The sequence below is a fragment of the Seriola dumerili genome, unplaced genomic scaffold (assembly GCF_002260705.1).
Source record: "Seriola dumerili isolate Sdu_G_001 unplaced genomic scaffold, Sdu_1.0 BDQW01000011.1, whole genome shotgun sequence".
Taxonomy (NCBI): Eukaryota; Metazoa; Chordata; class Actinopteri; order Carangiformes; family Carangidae; genus Seriola; species Seriola dumerili.
The window spans coordinates 2,027,802-2,040,212 of record NW_019174266.1 but is presented as its reverse complement, the minus strand read 5'-3'; positions in this window follow the sequence as shown (position 1 = coordinate 2,040,212).

Sequence of the window (12,411 nt, the reverse complement as noted above, 5' to 3'; positions counted from 1 at the left end):
TAAATAAATGCAAACGTTTATGTCGTTGGTCACACCAAGTCACTACGTAACAACAATTGGATTCATGCAATTAGATAAATGCATGAATAATCAGTTCCTAAATAAAGCGCTAACTTGACAAAAAAATATTATAGCATCACGTTGGGCTTTAATATTATCTCTTGCTCACATATCATGGACCATTATCATTTTATCTCCACAGTTCTCTTGCTAACAGTGCAAGAACTCCATTAATAATGCAGATGCAGTGTACTGCAGTTCAACTGGAACCAATCTCCACCTCATTCAGGTGGAGTGTCGGGTCGTATTACCAAATATCTTGGCAAACTGTTCCCAGATTTGGATGAAACTGCCAGTGTTTTGGTGCCTGCCTTTGCCCACGGGGTGAATGTGTCTGTCTATTTGTGTTGCACCCCTGTTACAGACTGTTGGCCTGCACAGACAGTATTCCACCTCTCATCCAATGCATGCTGGGTTAGACTCCAGCCTCCAACAACACCGAACAGTACAAGCAGTTTAGAAAATGAATGGCTAGATATCTTTAATATATCTCCTCGCTGCGCTCTCTGCCTTACAGTGTGATGTCAGTCCTCACCATCAGTGTCCAAAGGATGCTTTTCCAATTCAGAGTCAATCAGGGAGAAAATGAAAATCTCACTGGGCTGTATTATTTATACACAGACCCTACTTCATGCTGTGATCAGCATTCTGTCCTCATTATGCACACACACACACACACACACACACACACACACACACACACACACACACACACACACACACACACACACACACACACACACAGTCACACACACACACAGTCACACACAGTCACACACACACACAGTCACAGTCTCACACACACACAGTCACACACACACACACACACACACACACACACACACACACACACACACACACACACACACACTCATTTTGCATTCACATGCTATTGGATATATGGCAGACAGGGTTTTCTACCATACTCCTACTAGAGTATATCCTCTCCAATATTGTCTCCACCGTGTGAAAACCACGTATCTCTCTAACACATCATCTTTTCATGAGCTATAGTCCTGTTCCAGCTTTGTGAAAATGCATTTTTCATATCAGCCAGTTGGCTTTTAAAAGGCTTATGGAGTCCATTATTAAAAAAAAAAAAAAACACACAAAACAGTTGAAAGTAACCTGCTTTGTTTGGATTAGTTAAAATGTTGAAGTGGCATTTGTTTTGCCAAAATTTACAGAATGAGCATGGCAGCTAAGAGACTATACCCTGAGTACACTGATGAAGTCCCACAACATTTAATGTTGATACCATCCAACTGGATGATAAAAGCAAAAGTTGAGAAAATTATTCCACACACACAAAAAAAAAAAAAAAAAAGCAGATAGCTCTGGTTTTATTTGTCGAGTCTTTTCTACCTTCACCAGTACAAAGTAAAGTAAAAGTACTTTCAATGAAAACCATTGAAAGCAAAGTCACACTGGATTATCCGGAGTAACCAGGGCAGTGTTTCTGCACAGACATGCTGCTTTATTGAATTTTTCAAAAATGTACGCTTTCATTTCAAAATCTAGACAAAATAAAACCAAAACTATCTGCATGGAAGTTTGTTCAGCTGCAGGACATACATCTTTGTTTACTGACTTCCTGACTTGAATTTCTGACAAATGGCAAACAAAAGCCGCATAATAATTGATCAACGAATTTGTTTGTTGTAATATTTTGTAGACGGTGCCACCGGATATGATAAAGTTTTGAGGAAAGTTAACTGAGCTGACACTTTCACCCACTGCAAGGTGAATCGTCACAGCAATTAAATTCATGAATCTGTTTCTGCCACATCGACTGGGGATTAAAGAACAAAGGGAGGAATGAAATAAAATGAGCGAACAGTGCAGAGTTTAGAGGACAACATGTCACGGCGGTGGGGTCTTAAATTCTGACGAGCAGCAGGATGTGACAGGGACCATCTCCCTGACACTAGAGAGGTTTAATCATCTCTCTTGGTTTCACACATCATCACTCCTCGCTCCAGATTAGATAAATCATTCCTTTTAATAAAGCCTTTCTAGGAGTTTGCAGACTCTCAGAGGAAATCGTGATCTACGGAGTCTCAGACTGTGGTGATGTCAAATATCTACATAAGTCCCTTACCAATAATACTCTGGTATATTACTTTGTTGGTCACAGAAGGTCACAGCACTGACGCTTGTCGCTATTTTCTGCTAAATGAAACTGGAGGTGGGAGACGACTGTTGGCTCTGTAGCCTCAGGTGGTCTGAAGTCATCAGCCCAATCTGCTGCGCTTTTAGGCAAAACCACAGGCGCAGCCGACAGCTCAGGCAGTAATGGATGAGGTGAGATAGTATGAGATGCTGTCGGGCGCTTTCAAGCGGAGGTCCTGCGCACGTTCAAATCATTTGATTTTGAACCTTCTGCTCTGTGAACATCTGGCTCACACAGCTAACTAAGGCCAAAACCCGCTCTCTGAATGTTCACTCTCCACATTCCAACACCAACATTTAAAATAGCAAAAGCAGGTGCCACTTCACAATAGAATAAGAATCCAGAATGTATTTTTCTTTAAGTGTCTTGTCATACAAAGGGGTATCCCTGCAAGCTCATTTCACTGTATCCAATAACTCTTTCATCTCCACCCCTCTCTCTCTCTCTAATGATGGCTGATAATGGTCATGGACACCTAAAAGAAACCCGTGCTATCGACTTACAATTCACCCATCTGTTCACTTTTCTCCACATAGCTGCCTCCAGATAGCAGTGGCAGCAGGTTCAGCGGAGCGGCCCAGATGTTCTTTATTTAAGTCACAACCTCCACAATTCTCCCAGGGGATCCTGAGGCATTCCCAGGCCAGATGGTTATACATAATCCCATTGTGTTTAGGTTCTGCCCCAGGGTCTCCAACTAGTGCCTGGAACACATCGGGAAGATGTCCAGGAGACATGATCAGACGGCCAAACCACCTCAATCAGGTCAATTCAGTGCGACTGAGCAGCAGGTCCACTCCAGCTCCTTATCCTCTCCCTCAGGGTGAGCCCGCACAACGTGCAAAGGAAACCCATTTTGGTCTCTTGCATTTTCAATTTCAATCCCTTGGTTAATACCCAGAGCTTGTGGCCCCAGATGAGGACAGGATTGTAGACTGGAAAATTGAGCTAGAGGTCTCAATTGACAAACACAATCTGGTACAACACATCCATCACAGCAGACACTGTATCAATTTGCTTTGTGAGAGTAATTTATTCAGGAGCTCGTCGGAACAAAAGCTGCTGGGCCTTCAGTTCGCTCTATCTCTGCAGAAACTGCTGGTCGAGACAATGTGCTGCCTCTGAGTTTTGGAAAGGGGATTTCAGGTTCAAGTGAAGTGAAAATGAAGTTGGAAGTCTTTTGAATTTTCTTGAAACTCATGTCTGACCCAAGTCTGGACCGATGCCCTGGGCTGTAACCTTTTCAGTGCATTCAAATCCTGCAGACACGTCTCTCTGACATGAGCTGCTCTGCATAGATGTCTGATTGCTTCCAGTTGCATCTTTGTCACTGAATGTATTTGTACCTCCTCTGCAATTTGCTTCACATTTGGTGTGAACATACTTTTAGGTGAGGTAAAGGTGGGATTTATGTTGCAGACATGTGCATTAGGATGAAGTTACCATGCAAGCCATTACATTTGTAGTGTAATGCGCTTATTTGATCATTTACAGTACAGCGAGCTCTCTCCAGTTGGCTCAAGCTGACAGAGGGAGCAAAGCACTGTCATTTGGACATCACTTCATTCTTAGTGTATGACCAGGACGCAAGATGTACAGCTAATCATGTCGGCCACATTTGCATGGATGCAGTCATTTGGGGAGAGGTTAGACGAGATGAAGGGTACACTGTGGCAGTGGAAGAGACAGCACATAATTGACAGCAGAAGCAAGTGATAATTCACAGCTTTGCTTTCGTCATCAGCGGACACGGAAAGGATGATTGATGAGACACTGTGGGCTATTCACCACAACTTTGTTACAGAACCCTTATTCTCTCTGAGGCAATCAAGATAAACAATACTCATCGTGCTTAACTGTAATTCCATGCTAATTAATTAAACTCCCGGGGCTTCGGCGGGGCAAGTAAAATGTAGATTTTTAATTAAGAACTGAGGCTGCAAGGTTTATGTGGTCTTCAAGTTATTTGAACTATCCATTCCTTTAATTTATTTAGAAAATGCTGTTCTGACTGCTGGACATGGTTTTATAAAGGCAGACATGTAAAAAAAAAAAGGAAAAAAAAGAAGTTAATCTAGCATGTAAGCTCCCGTTTCTCTGAAAACAAAACACTCTGCAAGTTTGGTGAGACAATACAAAACGTACTGATTGTTTTCTTGTTTATTTCCTTAAATAAAGATTATTAACATTGTCTGTGCTGTTCTTCAACCAAGATGAGCTGCACTGAGATATTTCTAAAAGAAAAGAATTTCTAAAAGGGGAGGAACTAAAAGAAGAGTGAATATTTGACATTCGCTATAGGTGAATGTCAGGTGAGCTCAGACTGCGGTGAAATATCTAGACCAACAAACTGTCCAACTAGATTCAGAAAGAAAAAGAAGAAACCTCAGGACTTAAGTTTGGTGAAGGAGGAGATGATGGGAAGAGAAACCGAGTCGTGGCCCGCAGCCAAAACCGAACTGTCTTCATAGATGAAGGTGACGCTCTCCTTCTGTCTGAGATTCAGATGAAAGAAGAGTTCATCTGCTCAGAGAGCTCAAGAGGGAAAAGTACAATCTTCAAGTTAACTGTCACGGCTATCACAGCTGTCAGCTGTCGTAATTATCACAGAGGCCTAGAACTGATTGCCATAAGATGATACAAGGTTATCTTTGTGACAGGCCTGCTCAATAACAAGACACGAGCTATAGTGCAGGCCCGAGCACTTTGGGGGTGACCTACTTTGCCCGCTCTCTCAATCCCCAACCTCCCTCCCTCCCCTGGTGTCTCAGCAAGTATAAAGAGGGAATGTTTAAGGAATACTTCACCAAAAAATACACATTTCTCTTCTCTTGTTTGCATCTTTGCAGGAGACAGCGGCTGCCTTTGGATTCGGTTTTACTGAAAAATAAAAGGATCAAAAAGCTCATTGAAAATTCTCCACCCACCACTGCAGCAAAAGCTACTTCTTCACCGCCCATTCATTTGGTCAGTGTGAATCCAAACACTAAAATAAGATTATATTACATTCTACACATTACATAACAGGAAGTGTCAAATCACCTCTCCATGTAAAAGATTAGTTAAGAGTTAGTTTAGGGCCAGTTGAACTTTGGATGAGGTAAAGCCTTTGGTAATGTGGTAGAGAGAAAAAAAATGGAAATGAAAGGTTAACCTCCCATTTGAGAATGTGGTCTTTAACATGACTTTTGTTTTTCCATGCACAAAAACAGGATAACCTGATAATAGGGCTGATGATATGCAAAAAACAAAAAAATCATTGTCACATTCAGTTGGAACGGTCATTTTTCATTTCTTTTCATTTTCACTGAGAAAATAAAAAAAAGGATGATGAAGTGATTATCGCTGGTCCTCGTACCAAACAAACACTCCTTTAAATCTGGAGAATATAATTTGTAGGCCAGGGAAAAACTGTTGTACTGCAATGCTTCATCTATGGTCTGTTGTGACACATTCTACCTTTAAAAAGAAATTGCAGCTCTTGCGATTTGGATATTGCACTTGGCCATATTGCAATTAATTGTTCAGCCTGATTAAAAAAAGACTCAGGATGAAGAATCTCAATTGACGACAGCAGAGTATATAAATATGAATATATCCAACTTCTTACGAACATAAAGTGTCAATTTTGACAAAAATCCACAATAGAAAGGGAATAAAAGAGTATTCTTCTTTCTTTCTCACCAGTGTGGTTTTGGCTCAAAGGCAGTTTATAGCAGACAGAAAGCTCTTTTCCAGCATTTTTCAGTGATAACAGGTTTGACAATCAGCACTGCGATATGCAAAATTTACAGTGTCACACAGAGTTCCACTCACACCTACACAGCAGTTTAACATGCAGGTGTAGAAAGTGTTGTTTCTGTCTGATCACAGTATCTGCTGAACCCAGATGCTGGCCCATCACTCCAAAAGGAAGCTTCTTATTTTCCTCAAGAACCACATGTACTGTAGTGCTCGAATATTATAATTCAAACAGCCAGGATCTGTGAATAACAAAGCCACAGCTATTCGTCACCTAAAGTTCATGTAAAAGGTCATGGGAGTAGCTATTACACCCGCTGGAAGACAAGTCCATCTGTAATTCGAGTTCATCCATACTTCTGAAAACGAATGAAATCACTAACTAAAACTAATTCTGAAAGCTCTCTCTGTGTACACTCATACGTACTCGGAGGTTAAGTTGGCGTCAAATTAAGATCGTGATCATTACAAACGTTACCTGCTAAACATGTTAACATTGCTATGGCAGGCACATTGGCACGACGCTTCACCACATCTGCTAAGGTTCACAAATAAACTCCACCATCCATCTTCAATTTCTTTTTTTGGTTTTACAATGAGCATTAGCCTCACAGAGCTGCTAGCATGTAGCTCGTGCAGACTTCCCTCCTCCCTCCCTCCAGACTGAAAGAAAACACTGGCAGTGTCATGTGCACCAACGGAGACGAACTGCCTTCATGTGTCACTCTGTACCTCACTGTATTGTTAAGAGCATCAGCTGAAATTAACACACATCAATTCTGATCTTAAGGGAATGACATACCATTATAAAAATGTTTTCAGTATATATATATACAGTATATACACATCATCAAATATATGTACTCAAACCATCTCTAAGACTGTTAAACTCTTACATATCAATAAAATAGAAAACTGGACATTATAGTTTCTTCCAATAAACTGAAATTAAATCGAGCAGTTCCTGCAGACCCCTCAGACAGTCTAACGGGGGGGGGGGGGGGGGGGGGTAGCCTGTATATGATGAGGCTTTACACCAGAAAACCAATGCAATTTATCATCACCAGCTAGAAGTGTAGAAAAATGGATTCAAATTATGCGCAATATGCAGTTTTCTTGAATATGTGTTTTCTGTTTATACGCATTCATCATTTAAATGTTTTACTGCCTTCAGTGCTTGCACAACATTGTACGTTACAAGCCCTGTTTCGATGTTACAGACACTGTGCCTTTGCTGAATGGTTTCACAGGAGCTGTGGTTAATAGAGTCCATTTAAATGCATTAGCCTGACACCTGAGTGGACCTTGCTGTGTATCACTGCAGGAGGTCACCACAGGCAGCCAAAGGCCAGCATCCATATTTTGGGGCAAATCTAGCCAGGAGGCATCAGATCCATCCGGGAATTACCAATGATTAACTTCCAGTGACTATACATGAAGAGGTGCTTTAATTTGTGTTGGGTTCTAACCCTGAAGGAGCTGCATAATAAGTGTATTGGCTGCTGCAGGACTCCTATCAGAGAGCACCAAGGTGGAGTTCAACTTCTTTACTTCGTTGCAAGTTGGTAACATAATTACAGGCAGTCACAAGCTGTACATGTTGATAGCACTTTATCGTCTGTGACTTCTGTGCAGGCAACCGCCGTAATGCAAGAAAACACAAGAGGCTTGGGAAATGGCTCTGGGATTTATAGGTAATTTACGTAATTGACGTACATCACTAGTATAGGTGGCAACTATACACAGTATAATCCCCACAGTCTCCATAGCATGAGGAATTCGCAAAAATCTGTAATAATAAATGTCAACAGACATGATATTTCAGATACCACTGAAACGATTTTTAAGAGAAATAGCCGTGAGGGGAAAAATTATGTTTCTTATTTAAAGTTATGCAAAGAAAACAGTAGACACACACACACACACACACTGTCAGTGTGTTAAGTTTAGTTCAGTAAGTTTTTTTAGTTCCAGACCATCATGCATCAAACCTTCATACTGCAGCCACGGCGGCTCAAAAATGATCACATTACATGGAAATAGCACACAGGTGATGTTATTATCAGCCGTTTCTGCCAGATAAATTCCTCCCTCTTAAAATAAAGTCTGACAATGGTGAAAGTCAACCTCCTTTTTTCAAATACACCACCTGTCTACCAAAGGGAGGATTAGAGACTAAACTTTCTGCATTTGCAGCTTTGCACTCGAGCGTTAATGCACAAATTGTCGCCACAGCAATAATTGTATTAATGTTAATGAGGCTGCTGTCGGTTCAGACGTCAGTGGATTTTTACCTACTCACTGCACACCTGCGAGGGACAATTCAGGGCAACTTGCGATTTTACAGTAGAGCCTTTTCCCAGTGTATTCATCTGAATGTGACAGGCAAGAAAGAAGAGAAGAAGAAGAGAATAGGCCCATTGCTAAACTGTTTCCGGCACCTCTCTCAAAGCAACAGCTGCAGAAGTTGAGGATATATTTTATGCAATTCTAATCACATGGGAACGCTAAAATAGGGAGGTACAGAAATTGGCCACAATTATTACATTCCTGTCAGATGACTTTTACAAGTTACGAAACACGGAGGGTTCACTTTCAGTTCACTCTCTCGCTCATAATTTATTTCACTGTGAAGCTGGATTGAGAGACTGAACCGGGGACGGCGTGCGGAGGAGAAATGACATTCCTGTCTCTTTTCACAGAGCGGCGAAGTGCAAGCCAGGGTTAATTTTTCTTATAATGTTCAGTCGCTTCATGAGAAATGGGGTTCATTTATTCACAACACCTCAGCTAAAATGTGTGGGAAATGTTGAATCTGTTGATTTTTCGATCAAAGCAACTTTAACTGCTTTCACCTATTTTACAGATCGTTTAAGAGGTTTGTCGTCTCTCTAAACTTCGCTAGCTGTAAATCTGTTATAGTCCCACTGCTTATTTTCCTCTCCTTTAAGATTTTTCTAGCCAATTAAAATAAACCCTGTGGCCACATACCCATTTGTCACATCCTGTGGAGTCTCACTGCTTTAACATGTCACTCTGAAAATGAGTGTTAGAGTGTCAACAAAGAACTTTGTTTTTTTTATGTAGTAATTTTCCATAAGACAAAAACTAAAAACTCTAATGTGTTATTATCAGGATGTGCAGATCCCAGGAGTGAATATGATTAAAGAAAAATGTGTTAAAGCTGTTAAGTTGTTAAGATGTGTTGAGATTGTTTATTTTCAAAATGGTTGAGACTGTTGTTTAACTGTTGTTAACCATAAGAAGAAAAATGGAAGGTGAAGCGACACTCTCCATTTAATTTTGTAAAATTCTTCCTCTTTTATTTAGTTGTTACTCATTATCTTCAAAATGCTAAAAGAACATAGTTATTATTATAACACAGAGAGGGCATTATGATTATTTTATAATAATTATTATAACATTATATATTTTGGACCTTTGAGGAAATTTTGTCTAACTGGACCACTTTGACTTTTAATTGAATAGCTCTGTCCTACAGCATCTTGAGTCAGCTGCCTTTGTTTTGCTCATTGATTAGAGGTGGGGAAGAAGATGACAGCTAGCAGATGTGAATGTAAACAATGTTCAATTCAACAACCAAACAAAGAAATTGGCTGATTGGCAGATCAACATGTTCGTTAGGCCTCAAGAACATACACATATATATATATATATATTTTTATATATGTGTGTAACATATTTATATATATAATTATAATATCATTTTTTTTTTTTTTTTTTTTTTACAAGAAAGATCACAACATAGTGGCAAAGCCACCAACTGTGCTTGTTGTGGGGCCATACAATAATATTTTAATTTCCAAATTAACAACAACCTGGTGAAGGCCATTTTCTCTTTCAACATGACAATGCACCCATGCACAAAGCCAGGTCCATGAAGAAATTATGTTCTCAGTTTGGTGTGGAGGATTTTGAGCAACCTGCACAGTGCCTTGACCTCAACCCCATCCAACACCTGTGGGATGAGCCTGAACGCAGACTTTGAGAAAGGCCTCATCACCCAACATCAGAGTCGGACCTCATTAGAGCTCTTATAGCTGAATGGGAGCACATCCCCGCAGCCAGGTTCAAAAGTGTTGTGGAAAGGAGAGGGGGCTGTTATAGCACCATAGTAATGCCCATGGCTTTGGTTCAACAATCACATACTGTATGGCTGCAACGCTCGGGTGTCCACATTATTTTGGATGTGTAGTGTACTTAATTTTGTCAATGGCACAACAATGGCGAGCCTTTCCTCTAACAATAAAAACGCTTTACGGTAGATTTTATTAACTGCTCTTATATCTGAAGTGTAGTCTGGTGTGTTGTCCTGTGCCATGTCCTATATGGTTGTATACTTTTGTTTATATGGAGCACAGTACAAAAAAAATCCTGTTTATGGAAAAACTGTTTATGTGACAACTTCAACAAATTATTGAATCTTAAATGTGAGGACAGAGTGTACAATTCACTGCATTACACCTGAGTCAATTGTAAATGCCTGTTTTTGCCTTATCTCACTCAGCACACTTCAAATCTTCTTTGAAGACCTGGCATCTCAAGCTGGAGAGCCCACCAAGCTTTCTCATTGACAGTCGGAGAGGCTGCATCTGAGCACATCTCACCACCAAGATCAGCAGTGCAGCAGATGGCGTCAAATATACTGTTTAAAGTCATCATTCACTTTAATGTTGCAGCTGCCTGGCCGGCGGAAAGCTGCAGCTCTCCCTCTTTCCGTCTTTCTCTGGACACTAAAAATTTACCTGTATCCCCCTGCTGACTCACAACAACTTGCTCTATATTCTCGACCAGAGGTGAAGGGCAGAGATGCTCCCCTCTCACCTCCAAATTCAACAAAGGAGAGTAGACTTTATACTAGGCAATTCTGTAAGTTATCAGCATACTATATGGTCAGCAGAAATAACAATGTACCCACCGAGGGCTGTCGTGCCCCTTTTTAGAGCCTCACAATGGCTGTTTTCAGTGAAAATCCTCCAGACCTTTTCTTTGGTCCACAGTGCTTATTTCATCTTTTACTAGGCAGGCTTCTGCTAGCAAGAAAAAAATACACATCCTCAACACTGATACCTTTAGAAAAATGTATACATTATCTCAATCTTGACTTTTGTCATTAAAACACAGCTTTTGTTCAGAAAAAATATGGTGTGCACTTTCTTACAATGCCTTGTGTGAGGTATAGGTGCCCCATGAAGGTGTGGTATGAGCAGAATGAGTGACTCAAGGAGATAATCCTCACTATGAAGTGATGATTCATCTAGGTGTGGTGGCTTAAAGAAGAGAGAGAGGGGGCTGCAGGGTCCCCAAAGGGTTTTAAACTAGTAAGAAGAGAAACCAAACACACCAGCAATTTAAACTTCACTACTTTCTAATCACTCACTATATGCACCTGCAGACTTCAAATAAAAAAAACAATTGAACAAAGCGATTGAATCTCAAATTAAATCCTTTATGTAATATCCGTTTCATGCTCACAAATATGGGGAATATTAATATTCCACCTGGGCAGAAATTCACTCAGTCTCATATGTGTTACTTTGTCAGAAACAGTTGAACAGTCCAACGTGTCCACAGCAGAGAGCTTGTACTTCCCTCTAACGCAGTGGCGAACATTGAGTATCAGAGCTAGGCCTTCATCCAGCCCCGTTGACTCTACCTTCACTTCCCTATAACTTCTTGTGTGTATCTCGGCCAATGATTTTGTGGTATTTGCTATTTTTCTACATAGAGCTTAAACAGTGTTACAACTCAGCTTGTTTTGGGAAAAGGAAAGCAACATAAAACCGGACATAGCTGGTTAAGCAAAGTTATTTATCTGTAAGGGGATTAGGGAAATTGATATAAACAATAAATGAGGTTAACTAAAAAGGAGAAAAAGGGCAAACGGATGCTGTTAAAACAAAGAACTAAAAATGACCTAGATAAACAAGAGTTGTAACTAGCTTTCTAAATGAAAACAGATGAAAATAAAACCTCTTTAACTACTCTGCCCTCAAAAAAACTGCCCACACAACACCCTTGTTCCTAGTGGATCTAAAAAAAGATTTTTCTTTGGGAGTGTGTGGTCAGTTCTACTTTTTCTCTATGCCTGGCCCAGTCCCCAAAAAGTCCAACGCATGCCTCCATACTAATACACAAAGTTTACAAGTTAAATCAACAACCAACACAGGCTCAACAAAAGCTCAACAACTACAGGAGATATGCAGATGAGTTGGCAAACTGAGTATCAGCCATGCCAATCATCAGGCTGGCTAGGCTTTTGTACTCTCAGTGCCCAATTGCATCGGGTTGATTGGTGGGATGGACCAGGTACCGCACCAATCAAGACTCAGCCAGCGAGGAGAGAGAGGAGACCTCCAGCAGCTGCAGGCAATCCTGCCTCAGAAACCACACACCGCAGTTCCACAAGAGGGCTC